We start from the raw sequence: 14,074 nt of genomic DNA on the forward strand, positions 1-14,074 counted from the left end.
GCGTCCCCTGCATCGGCAGGCGGACTCTCAACCACTGCGCCACCAGGGAAGCCCCAGGACCTCTTTATAAAATTTTTTTATTTAAGTATATTTGATTTATAATATTGTGTTAGTTTCAGGTATACAGCAAAGTGATTCAGTTATATATATATATTCAGATTCTTTTCCATTATAGGTTATTACAAGATATTGAATGTAGTTCCCTGTGTTATGCAGTAAATCCTTGTTGCTTATCTATTTTATGTATAGTTGTTTGTATCTGTTACTCTCATAGTCCTAATTTATTCCTCTCTCTCCTCCCTTTCCCCTTTGGTAACCATAAGTTTGTTTTCTATGTCTGTGAGACTGTTTATGTTTCATAGATAAGTTCATTTGTGTCATATTTTAGATTCCGCATATAAGTGATATCATATGGTATTTGTCTCTCTCTGACTTACTTCACTTAGTATGATAATCTCTGGGTCCATCCATGCTGCTGCAAATGACATTATTTCACTCTTTTTTATGGCTGAGTAGTAATATTCCATTGTATATTTTGTATTGTATATACGACATCTTCTTTATCCATTCATCTGTCAATGGACATTTAGGTTGCTTCCATGTCTTATCTATTGTAAACAGTGCTGCTATGAACTTTAGGGTGCATGTATCTTTTCAAATTAGAGTTTTCATCTTTTCTGGATATATGCCCAGGAGTGGGATTGCTGGATCATACGGTAGCTCTATTTTCAGTTTTTTAAGGAAACCTCATATCCTTTTCCACAGTGGCTGTACCAATTTTCACTTCCACCCACAGTGTATGAGGGGTCCTAAAGAAGGCCTTCTCGATTGTACAGCTTCTGAGCACATTTTCAGGTATAATCAGTAATAGCATTCCAGAGTCTTCTCAATGGTGTCCGGTATGTTACCTTGATATCTTGTCTATGTTATATTATGGACCCACTAATAAAAAGCAAATTAGAAGTGTAAAGCTTGGCATGTTTTATTCATAGCTCCCTAAGGAATCTTGCAGATGCTGTAAATTCAAAGAAGGAAAGAAGCTGTTTTTGAATATCTAAGCTCATATGAGGCAGTATAACTGGTGTTTCCGCATCAATCCTCCGAACACATTGGTGGGTAGGTCTTATTCTCCCCATTTTGAGAGATGAGGAAACTGAGGTTCTGAAAGTTTAAGCCACTGATCCAAAGTCCCATAAATGTTGAATGTTCAAGCTGAGACTTTACAGCCTTGTCTGACTCCAGAACACATGGTCTTCCCAGACTCCTCACTGCTACCTTTCCCATCACAGGGTCGAGGCAGGTAAAGGAGTCAAAGACACAGCCTTCCTTCTCTCAACACTGGGTCTCCTTCTCTTTAAAGGCTCAGAACCGGGGAACCCACTACCGAAGGTCAGCGAAGAAGCCGGAAGAGGGCTCGGCTGGCCTTGCTGAGCTCTGGTTGTGTAATTTTCAGTTAATAACCCTTGAAGACTAAATGTATCAGAAAACATGAACCCTCAGAGGACAGCAGAGAGTCAAACAAGACCCACTGCAGAGTAAGCCTCATGTTCTCTGTCCTCGGCGATGTAATTCGTCATTAAATAGCTGTCAGTTTCTTCCACATCACTGTATTATGTATGGGTGGCAGGGCTACCAATTAGTTTGAGCAAGTGCTAAAAATAAATCAATGATGAGGAACCTTCTATTTTCATCCAGGATAATGAGGGCCTGCGTTTGGGGTGACAGAGGTGGAGGAGGGGTGGGGGAGTCGAGGAAACACGAGGACGATGTGTAGCCCCTGAACTCCACTCAGAGAAACCAACGGTCTGCTCTGCAGCTTCTGTTTACAAATGGACCAACTGCCCCAGCTGGGCTCCCTTCCTTGAGTCTGGGGCTGATGCCTGGAGAGAGACAGTTATGGGGGGCTCATGATTTTATTCTTTCTTAAGATCCTCTTATATAACCGATTTGTTGTGCAATCGAGCGGTTGGTGGTTCAAGGAAGCCGGCCCGTACCTTAGATAAGAAGTTGAATTATTCCCAGGGACGTTTGGAGTCAAGCCGGCTGGGAGACAGTGAAGGGTGAGCTGGGCCTCCCACACAGGACACGGTATTGTAGCTGAGAAGTTCCCTATACACAAGCCACACGAGTACCCCATTTCCTGAGCATCTGCATTTGGGGAACACTGGAAACCTCTTGCTCTCCCACCGAAGGCCTCTTGCTTCCTCTTGGTAAAGTCAAAAACATGGCCCAGTTGCAACAGAGGCACAAAATAGCAGTTTGGCAGCAGGATGAGAAGAGGGGAGGGAGACGAGGCGGCAGGAAGTCTCCATCATTGAAAGGAGCTCCGAGAATCACAAGAGCTTAACGTACACCTTCAGGATTACATATATGCATAGATGTGCGCAGGCGCGCGCACACACCATCTGACAACCACCGCCTCTGGGACGATAGCTGGTGGTGGCAGATGTGAGTTAGCGGAGGAAAAGGGGCCATCAGAACACATCAGACTGAGAAGCCAAATGATCTATAAATTGTCTGTGACGGTTTTCTTTTCATGAAAAAGTTGGAACGAGTACTAGAAACACTACATTAGAATGTTTATTTCCTTGCAGACTTGTGTCTCAGTCATGGGATGTGAGTGGCCCCCGGTTCCTACCCTGCCACCGTTCCTCATCCTCACATGGGAAATACCTACAGCCCGGGTCTCCGTGACGGAGCGATGGAGGAGCCTGACATCTACTCAGGGCTTTTTCAAGATCAGATATAATGACAGAGAAAATGACCACACCAATTTCTCTCACCATCGCCTTGCCTTTATTGTTTTCCATTTTCAAATCCAGGGGGTTCACATGGCAGAATAAATGTCTTCTGTGTCTATACATTTTGATTAAAAGAAAATAAGGCCAAGCCATAAGATCCTGTATCCCAAGGGAGCCTAACGACACGTTGGACGCATTCATCTCCATGCTTGTGGTCCCAACCTACCTTGGGTAATGAAGGTGTTAGAATATCCTGGGTTAAACTTTCTCTCCACTCAGAACTGGGTGTTCTCATTTATAGAGCCCCAGCCCTCTCCAAATACAGGGAACGGTTTCCTGCCACCTCCTTGATGAGAGAGGCATTAGAAACTCGAGCTGAGTCAAGGAGCTCCTTTTCTTCTGCACTTGCACTGTTCCTGGCTGAAGGCAGGTGTACTCTGTCTCAATACCGCCTCCGAGGCCTTCGAGAAAGAGAAAGAATGGAGACTGGTGATTAGAGCAAAGGGAGAAGACAAAAGCAGAAGGATGTAAAGGAGCAGAGTGGAGGTGAGAAAGGTAGAAAATAGAGTGGGACTAGGGTAGGTGGAAGTGGTGTTAAGGAAGTGGGGTTTGCCCTGGTTCCTAGGAATGAGGCCACATAAGGCAGAAAGAAGACTATAAATAACCTTTGCAAGCATGCTAGCTCCAGGGACGGCTCCCCAGCAGGACTCTGGTTTGCTGAGGGCAGTGTGCAAGCTCAGGGAGCGGACCTAGTGCTCCAAAGGATGGCAGACGACAGTCTGTATATGGGGATTTTTCAGAGTCTTTTGTGGGGGGAGAAATGTGAGAAGAAGCAGAAAGCCAGAAACAGGTGGAGACAGGTGGAGAAAGACTGAGATGTTCGAGGGGATGACTAGGAAGTTTTTCTCCAGGAAAATCTGCATCACTCTGCAGTGCTTTAGAGTTGAAATAGCATTTGGGGTTGGCGGGGGCGGCTGGGAAGAGAGCTTGAGTCTGGACCTAGTGAAGAATTGAAGCCTGCCACTGCAGCATCCTCTCTGTTTATATCCAGGTTTCCCCTTGAAGATGGTTTTCAATGCAAAATGATCATCTTTATAGCCTGTCTTGTCTTCCTAACCTCAGCAAATACTTAGTTTGTCCTCAGAGTTGATTTCTAGCACCTTTATCATATAATCTGTCATTAAATTCCTAAGTGTTTTTAAGAGCCTACTCCACACCCAGAACTGGACAAGGCAATTGAAAGGCGATGAAACAAGCAGAAAAAATGGTCAGTGGCCCCAAGTTGATCACAGTCTCCTTGTCTCCAAGGAGACAGGTAATCCAGAAGACAAAATAAGACAATGCAAATACGTACCATAATTACTCTAAGTATAATAGGAGTTTAGAAAATGGAAACAGCCGGAATACTATCCACCGCTCACTGGTAGTAACAAGGTCCTCTGCATATACTATATTCAATGCTTTATAAACATATTGGTACTTTTAATCGTCACAACCTAGTAGTATTGTTGTACCCATTTTACAGATATGAAATTGAGGCTTAAAGAGTTTAGGTAAGTTTCCCAAGGTCTCAACACAAGAAAGTATCTGAGATGGGGTTTGAAACTGACCTAGCTGACTTAAAGTATGGTATCTTAACCACAGCCATTGCTTCTACATTCCATCCAGGAAAAAAGGAAGGTAGGAAGTGGCGGTAAAAGGCATATGCCATCTGGGTATTACCCGTTTTTTTTTTTTTTGCGGTACGCGGGCCTCTCACTGTTGTGGCCTCTCCTGTTGCGGAGCACAGGCTCCAGACGCACAGGTTCAGCGGCCATGGCTCACAGGCCCAGCCGCTCCACGGCACGTGGGATCTTCCCGGCACGAACCCACGTCCCCTGCATCGGCAGGTGGACTCTCAACCACTGTGCCACTAGGGAAGCCCTGGGTATTACCTTTTATCAGGAAAACAATAACTCTGCCAGAAATCTCACTTGATAGAAGTGCTCATCAGCAGAACTGGATGCATGGATAACAGGGGAGATAACTTACCTGGGCATATTGCAACACCCCAGCTAACTGGAACTCTTTTAATAAGGGAAGAGGGGATAAGAGATACTCAATAGGCAACCAGAAGCATCTGCCACGTTGGACATCTTACATATGTGATGGCAGGATGTGAGGTTGCTAGAGTCTGAACTAGGATTTTGGAAGTCTGAATTAGAAGAAACTAAAAAGATCCAAGAAACATTTTAAAGAAAAAATAACTCACTTGGAAATAGATTGGGTAGAGGTCCTGAAAAAGAAAAATGAATGAAAGATGATTCCAAGGAAAATGGGAGTGTAATATATAGTGAAAAAGCAGGTTACACTGGACTGATGATGGGTGAGGTTTTGTATATATTGAGTTTGAAGTGATGGTAGGACCTCCCCGTAGATATGCCCTCTGAGTTGGTGCCAGTCACCTGACGGCAAAGAGTTAGTCAGGGCTGGAGGCATCAGCCTCAAAATGATATTGTAGGGATGGATGAGTTTCTCAACGCAGAGAGCGGAACTGAAGCAAAACCGGGTCCGAGGACCTTGAGGAACATTCCCACTTAGATAAGAAGAAGGAAGTGAGCTGGTAAAATGAACAAAAAACTTTGCTAGGAGTTCACAGGAGAATCAGGAAAGTGGATTTGCACAGAAGACTGGGTTAGAGGGAGTTTGGGGGTGGTGGTTAACTGTCACAGCAGCCGAGGAGTTAAAGAGGAAGAGAGCTAAGGAAGACCCCTGATTTGGCAAAAGGAGATAATGATTATCTGGAGGCCACAGCATGGAGAAATGGAGGGGAACAGAAGCCAAAAGATGGCTGTTGTTCTCAGCAGTGGCCCAGAGGGGCCTTCAGATGTACCTTTGAATGACCCATTGTTTCACTATATCCCCTAATTATATATTATCTTGTGACACTGAGAGTCTTTAAAATTTTGTTGTTCTTACATAGCAGCTTTTTATAAAACTGAATATTAATTAATTACTTCACTGCCATTCTCCTATCATAGCAGAAAACTTGTATTTAATAAGATTGCATAGATTAGGTAATGGGACAGACAGATAAGAAATACTTTTACACTTTGTGTTTTTATTTTATCCATAGTTCACTTCTGTTAAAAACCATCCACCTGTCCCAGCCCTGAAAAGCATTCTCACACGTTCCATGCCCACTTCAAAGGCCTAGCACTCCCCAAAGTCCAGTTGCCTTTGAAGTCTTTGAAGTGTCAGTGGGAGAAACTGGAGTATTTGAGACAAAAAAATGCCTTTAGGTCATCTGAGTGCCAAGTCTCCATCACCACTTCTTGAGACTAAAGGCTATTTTTAAAGTGTGACGGACAAAGCACCATCCTGAGCTATTGATGCTACAAGGACAAGGGCCAGGGTGGCAGGAAAGCTGTAGTCCATAATTTGTCAGGATGTGGGTTATTCACAGGTTGTAAAAATTCCTTTCAAATAATTTCCCCATAAGATGAAATCACTGAGTCATTTGAAAAAACACAGAGATACCTTACAGTTGCCTCCTCATTCAAGCTTTCAGAAACTCAGAAATGTTTCTCAAAAGGCATAAGATTCCCAACATCTTTTTTTTTTTATTGATTTATTTATTTTATTTTTGGCTGCATTGGGTCTTCATTGTTGCACACGGGCTTTCTCTAGTTGTGGTGAGCAGGGGCTACTTTTTGTTGCGGTGCACGGGCTTCTCATTGCAGTGGCTTCTCTTGTTGTGGAGCATGGGCTCTAGGTGCACGGGCTCAGTAGTTGTGGCTTGCGGGTTTAGTTGCTCTGTGGCATGTCGGATCTTCCCGGACCTGGGCTCGAACCCGTGTCCCCAGCATTGGCAGGCGGATTCTTAACCACTTCACCACCAGGGAAGTCTCGGGTTCCCAAAATCTTATTATGTAAAATGACTCTAGGTAACATACAAATGGACATTTGATTAGTCAGCTTAGATGAAATTTGGATGTGGTAACCAATGACCTGTAAGAAAAATCTCAGTGGCTTAGAATAATAAACATTTATTTCTCACTCACATACATGTAAGTTGCCAGCTGGTTTCAGATATGCCTCATGTTTTCTTTATTTCAGGACCGGGTTAAAGCACAGACCCTGAGTCTTGAGGCAGGAAGAAAGAATCATGCAAGTCCAGAAAATGCCTCATAAATTGTCTGCTCGGGAGCACCATATATCACTAGGCAAAGCCAGTCACATGGCTAAGGCTGACCTCAGTATGGCTGGAAATACATAGAATCTTTCCCAGCAGGGTGGGGCTCTGGAGGGTGCAGTACTGAACATTTTGAACAAATGATTTTAATCATAATATATATGTCATAAAAACATAATTAGATCTATGATTTCACAGATAATTTTTTAAAATATTTAAGTGAAAGCATGAATCAATTTAAAGGTGCTTTTAAGTAAACAATTGTACATTTGCTCTAAAACTATGACAAAAATTATGACAGTGATATGCAAATGACTAGAGTCTGAAAAACAATACACTAAAATTTCAGGTGTTTTTTCTTTTCCTGATTTAGTAAAGAGCATACGTTAAACACCACTGACTCATTTGTTGATTGAGAAACAAGCCATGACTCAGGATCCTAATCGTGCACCCTGGAGATTGTCTACCTGTACTTTAGAGACATACAAATGGAGGCCAAAGAGGATTTTATGAACTGAATTGTGTCCCTCCAAAATTTATATGTTGAAGCCCTAACCCCGCCTCCCTCCATGTAACTGTTTTTGGAGACAGGGCTATTAGGGGCATAATTAAGGTTAAATGAGGTCATAAGGGTGGGGCCCTAATCCGATAGGGCTAGTGCCCATTTAAAGAGAGGAAGAGACCTCAGAGCTCTCTCTCCCTGAGCATAGAGAAGAGGACACAGCAAGAAAGTGGCTGTCTACAAGCCAGGAAGAGAGGCCTCACCAGAAACTCAATTTTCTGATACCTTGATCTTGGTTTTCTAGTCCCCAGAAATGTGAGAACACAGATTTCTGTTGTTGAAGCCACCCAGTCTGTGGTATTTCACTGTGGCAAGCCAAGCTGGCTAAAACAGAGTAATATTAAATAAGCATTTATACCAATTAAGGACCAATTAAGTCCAAAAGTATTATACTAAAGCCTATGGAGGATACAGAGATAAATCATATGTGTGTCCTATCCTCAATGGAAATTAAAGCAGGTACATAAATCATGATGATGCAAGTAGAAAGACCAGTACAGGGAAAATTCAATTGGAGTTCTGAGTGAGAACAAGTGGGATTATGGAAAGCATCATGGCAGGGATGCCATTTTATGTTTGGATAGAGTATGGATACATGAAGTAAAGGAAAGGTCATTCCAAGTGGAGGGAGTAGAAGATACAGCGGCACAGAGGTGGAGAAGCTTGGGTCACGATGTGGAGTCATAGAGGAAAACATTAGGAGGCTAGTTGGGACCTCCTAATGAAGGGTATGAGAGACGTTAAATACCATAACAGAATGCATGATTTTTATTCTGTAGGTACTTTGAGAACACCCCCCCCTCCCCCCGCCGCCCAAGTTTAAGCTGGAGACTGACTGTGATCAGATTTGGAGTTTATAAGAGGATCTTTAGGCTGTGACAAGAATGTATTGGATGAGGGAGAGATGTTTGGTACAGGAAAGAGACAAGAAAAGAGGGTGGGGAGGAAGGAGAAAAGGAGGGGTCTAGACAGGAAACGTCACAGTTTCCAGGTGAAAGGTGAAGAGGGCCTGGCCTAGGGAAGTGAGTATGGAGAATAGATGGAGACAAGACATAAACCAGATTGATATGAGGGGCAGTGAAAAAGAGAAACAAGAAATGATGCTGGAATACAGGAACCCCACAGCAAGACACACACCCTGGAACAGTGATTCTCAGGCTCTCTTGAATTAGCACCCATTTGGAAAACATCCCGACCCTCCCCAAAGGAAAAAACACACACACGGGCACACACACATGCACCATTTTACCTTCAGTTTCAAGTGGTTCATAGATCCTCTAAAGTCTATCTGTGGATTCCAGGTTAAGAAACCCTAGAAACTGGTTGACTGCTTGGTTTCCTGTTATCAGATTATTTTCCTATGATTATCTTTCTCTCCTACAATTTGAATAGACCCCATAGTGTTCTGGAAATGGAAGAATCTGATCAATCAAGGTTTTGTTCCTTCTATCCTCTTAGTTATATATTGATATTTCTCTATAGTTGTATCCAGTCAGTGCACAAAGTGGTCCATAGGACAGAGCCAGTGATCTTTCAGGAAGATGACAAAAGAGGCCACAGGCATTGGCCAGCAATCCAGAAGATCACTTGTCATCAGCGTGGGAGCGAGGGTCAACAGAGTAGAGGAAGAAGCAGCAGCTGGTAAAGAGAAGGCAGGTAAGGCCCTCAGGTGAGCGCAGCTCGTGTATTTGGCAAGTGTTGGAAAACAAAAAGAGGACGAAGAGGAAGTGAAGTGACAGCATAAGATAAGCCAGAGTCTTCCAGCCAATTAGCCCCTAGAAGGCTGAGGACTGGTGCCCTCTCATCCCCACCACACGTTCCCACATCAACCAGAGAGGTGACCTGTCAGCTCCCACAGCCTCCAGTTGATACGGTGTCTTCAGGGGTCATTAATCCTGATGTAAGAACCTACAGTCATCCTTTGCTACCAGTTGTCTTCAACTCTGGCTTAACATTAGAATCATACAAAGATCTCAGAAGAAAAAACAAGATGTTAAGCCTCCACCTCCGACTTATTGAAATAAAACTTCTGCAGGTGGGCCCCGGGCATCTGTGTTTTTTCCGCTCATCCCAGGTGAGTCTGATGTACACAGTCAGGATGAGAAAACCGAGCTAAACTCTCCACAAGTGCTGAAGAGCCATCACACGCTCTGTTGGTTGAAGACCCTGCCCTGTTTTCTATGGAGGCAGCCACAAAACTTCTAGATTTCGGTGAACTTGGAGTGTTCTTTCTTTTCTAATTTTTTTAAGTTAAGGGAAATAAATATTTTTTGCATAGATTACATATACACCTATGTATTTGGAAGAAAATACACCAAAATGTTAAGAATTTTCATTTCAGGGTAGCAAGATTATAATGCTGGGGTAGTAGAACTACAATGCTGAACACCTGAAACTTATATAACAGAAAAAGATTTTTAAATTATAGGAATTTTTACCTTTTTATTTGTATGTTACATTTTCTATAGGGATGTTTTACTGAATGTTACTTTTTTTTTTTATAGGGACCATGTATTTCTAAGCAAAAGTTAACTAAGGAAATATTTGACATGAAAGTGCAAGGAACCCCAGAATCTAATATGTTCTAAAGAGAGGCCCTGCTAGAAAGAAATTTTTGAGCCAAATCAGGTAGAGCTCAGGTGAAGTTGGGGAAAACAAAGAAGGAGATAAAAGAGGACAGAGGGAGAAAATTTAAGAAAGGACGTTATAACAGAAGACCCTAGCAGTCCAGAACAGGAGGCGAGGGTGGACGTGAAAGCAGGAAGACAGAGTTTCAAAGACCAACTCTTGAAAATAAGGGGTCTCTCAAGAACAAAAATTCCTCCTAAATGTGATGGGTTTTTTTTTTCTTTCTACATCTTTATTGGAGTATAATTGCTTTACAATGGTGTGTTAGTTTCTGCTTTATAACAAAGTGAATCAGTTATACATATACATATGTCCCCATATCTCTTCCCTCTTGCATCTCCCTCCCTCTCACCCTCCCTATCCCACCCCTCTAGGTGGTCACAAAGCACCGAGTTGATCTCCCTGTGCTATGCAGCTGCTTCCCACTAGCTATCTACCTTACGTTTGGTAGTGTATATATGTCCATGCCTCTCTCTCGCCCTGTCAAAACTCACCCTTCCCCCTCCCCATATCCTCAAGTCCATTTTCTAGTAGGTCTGTGTCTTTATTCCTGTCTTAACCCTAGGTTCTTCATGACATTTTTTCCCCTCAAATTCCATATATATGTGTTAGCATATGGTATTTGTCTTTCTCTTTCTGACTTACTTCACTCTGTATGATAGACTCTAGGTCTATCTACCTCATTACAAATGGCTCAATTTCATTTCTTTTTATGGCTGAGTAATATTCCATTGTATATATGTGCTACATCTTCTTTATCCATTCATCCGACATTGGACACTTAGGTTGTTTCCATCTCCGGGCTATTGTAAATAGAGCTGCAATGAACATTGTGGTACATGACTCTTTTTGAATTATGGTTTTCTCAGGGTATATGCCCAGTAGTGGGATTGCTGGGTCATAAGGTAGTTCTATTTGTAGTTTTTTATTTGAACCAGATGTCAGTGGATAGTTTGACAACCACAAGATATGTTTGGAATCCTAAGTTGAACATCGAACATGGAAAATGAATTAATCTAAATCCTCAAAGAGAATAGCCCATTCATCTCAATGCGTCCCTCAGTCAAAAGCAAGCTGATAATAAATAAAGTTTGGTACTGGTGAAAGAATTTGTTAAAGCAAAACTGGAGAGAATAGTTGAAGTGAGGAGAGGCGTACAGGGGGTAAATAGAAGATGAATGATGGGCAGGGAAGAGAGATTTGTTTTTTGAAGTCTGATGGCCATTATTTTACTCTTTAATTATCCCATAGGTATCTGGCATATGTCTGCTTTGAGTAAAAATTTTCCAATCGAAAATACAGAAGCAACAAGAAAAGCGAACGCTGACAGCTTTATCCTTTGAAGTTTAAATCTGAGCCATCAGCAAGCCACAATCATCGCCCTGACCAATGGCTGATTCCTTTTTCTAAGCCTTGTCCTTTTGACATGAGTGGCACAAACATGACTTTTAACCCAGTTAGAGCAGCTCTCTAGATGCCATTTTCTGTCCTTGCACAGAGGGAACATTTGCTGAAAGCTGACACTTCACCCCCCGGAAGGCAGAACAACGTTTGTGGTCCTTGGGCACCCTGGTCCCTCGAGACTCTCTCCCTTGTCACAGAGTTGTCAGGAACAGTCCTCTGCTGACGTTTGGGCTGCCAACCTTTCCAGATCAGCAAAGACCAGAGTAAATTGGCACTAAGGAGCTCTCCTTGGCTCTCCTAGCTACCTGAGAGAAAAAAAGCGCCTGGTGCCCAATTAAAAGTCCCTCCATAGAGGACCTTTCTCTTGCCCTGCCCTCCTAGAAGCCTACCCTTTCGGTCAGTGCTGGAGGTTACCAACCCCCTCTCAATGTTCAATCCTGTCCTGAACACTCCCCACATGAATGGACAAGTGGAAATGGTACTTTTTTTAAGTTGGTAATTTGTAGAAAGAGCTTTGGGGGAAAACCAGATTATTTCTAACATTATTTTCTTTTTATAACCTAGTCTAACACGGCGTTACCTCATGGCCACTTATCATTACAGAAATCAGATGTGATTACATTCTGTTTATGGTCTTCTGTGGACATGTTGGACATCCCAGGCTGCAGGACTGGAAACGGCATTGACCTTACATAGGCTGCTTCAACCTTTTTCATTTTCTCAACCTGTCTCTCTTTAAACATCTTCATTAATGGCAAGCTTATTATATTCCAAAACGCTCTGGTTCTGAACAGCTGTGGTGTTGGAAAATCTCTCCTTTCCCGTGCCTCCAAATCTGGGTGCCCTCGTCTAGATTTCTTCCATCACCTCGGTGACTGCATCCTGACATTTACCTCTTTGCCTTGTAATTGTTCATTAGCTTCTGGGGTTCCACCCCTGCTTTCCCCGTGATGAGAAGACGAGCGCCATGTCCCTCTGCAACACTGCATCCTTAGCTTAGAGCACAGAACACTTCCTTACAAGGTAATTAGGAACTGTCTGTCAAATGACTAAATAAATAAATGGTGTGCATGGGTCAGCATCCTTGCGCTTACCAGATAAGACTGGAGGAGAGTATTAACGACAGCTGTTTAAATAACATGCAGCAAATGTGTGAGCAGCCGCTAAGTGCCTTCTGCCTCTGGTGTCTTCATTTTCCCATCTATACAGGAGAGGATTAAACTTTACTGTTCCCCACCAGGGGCACTACTAATCCTCCCCGGGGGGTGTATGGAAATATGTGGGGGGCATTTTGGTTGTCACAAGGTTTTACACATGAATACTACTGCCCCGGGCCAGGGATTCAAAATGTCCTGTAATATCTGGGACAGTCTAGCATAATAAAGAACTGCTCACTTCCACTCAACTTCAATAGCACCACATTGAGAACCGCTGTGGATGCAATACAGAATGAATCAGGGACTCAGATTCTAATCTTGCCTCTGCCACCAAACTAGGTATATGACCTTGTGTGCACTGATTCACCTAACTGTGCGTCAGTTTCCTCTTCTATCACGTGAGCGTGAAAAAACACGCCTGATGTTCTTACCTCCCTGGGTAAAATCAAATAATGATGGTGAACACCCTGCAAAAATGTCAGACTACCATACACATATGAGGCCTCACTGCTGCTACACGAGGAGTCTAGCAATCGAGCCAGCATTTCTAGAAGTAGGAGGGATTATCCGTAGAGTGCTGTCCAGGAGTGACATCTGTTAGGCCCCTGATTGTGTACCCTGACCTCATGACCATCTCAAGAGCACTGTTGTGATGGGAAGGAGGGAAGGAAGAGGCAGAAGAGGGGCCACACTGACCAGAGAAAATATGCACGCGGAAGGGGGCATACTCCTCCTCTGGCTGAAGCTCCCTGCTTCTGGACTTCCGCTGGCTGACTCCTGGGCAATCATAAAAGCCTGAAATCAGATCACACTCCTCTCCAGGTCTGAGCCCTCCCATTGCACCGAGGATACTGTTTGCCATGGCTCATAGGCAAAGAGACCTTCCTATCTGATCTTATCTCAGACTATCCCCTCCCTCCCCACACTGGCTTTGGTGTGGTTTTTTTCAACTTTGTTTTGTTTATGATTAGACCAAGCTAGTTCTTACCTTAGAAACTTTACTCATTTCCTCTACCTAGTGCTCTAAACTCTGGATTTTTGCATGGCTTGTCTTCTCTCCTGTTGCTCTGGTCTTGACTCAGTTTTTCCTCCTCTGGGGAAATTATCTGAAAGAGTCTCTTCCAGCTCCATGTCCTGATCAGAAGCAGCGCTCCCCGTTTTCTTCTTAGCATTTGTCTTGCTACCTGAAGCTATTTATATTTATATATTTATTATTCACTCATTTATTTTCTGTCTCCCTTCAGCAGAATGTAATTTCCGTAAGAGCAGAGACCTTATCTGCTTGTTCACCACTCTAACCACAATGCTTAGAGCAATGTCAGGCACGGAATAAATACTTAACATATATTTGCTGAATAAAGGTATGGCTGTGTGGAAGGATGGATAGATGGATGGGTGGGTGGGTGGA

Source organism: Neophocaena asiaeorientalis, unplaced genomic scaffold, assembly GCF_003031525.2.
Source record: "Neophocaena asiaeorientalis asiaeorientalis breed wild unplaced genomic scaffold, Neophocaena_asiaeorientalis_V1.1 scaffold19, whole genome shotgun sequence".
Taxonomy (NCBI): Eukaryota; Metazoa; Chordata; class Mammalia; order Artiodactyla; family Phocoenidae; genus Neophocaena; species Neophocaena asiaeorientalis.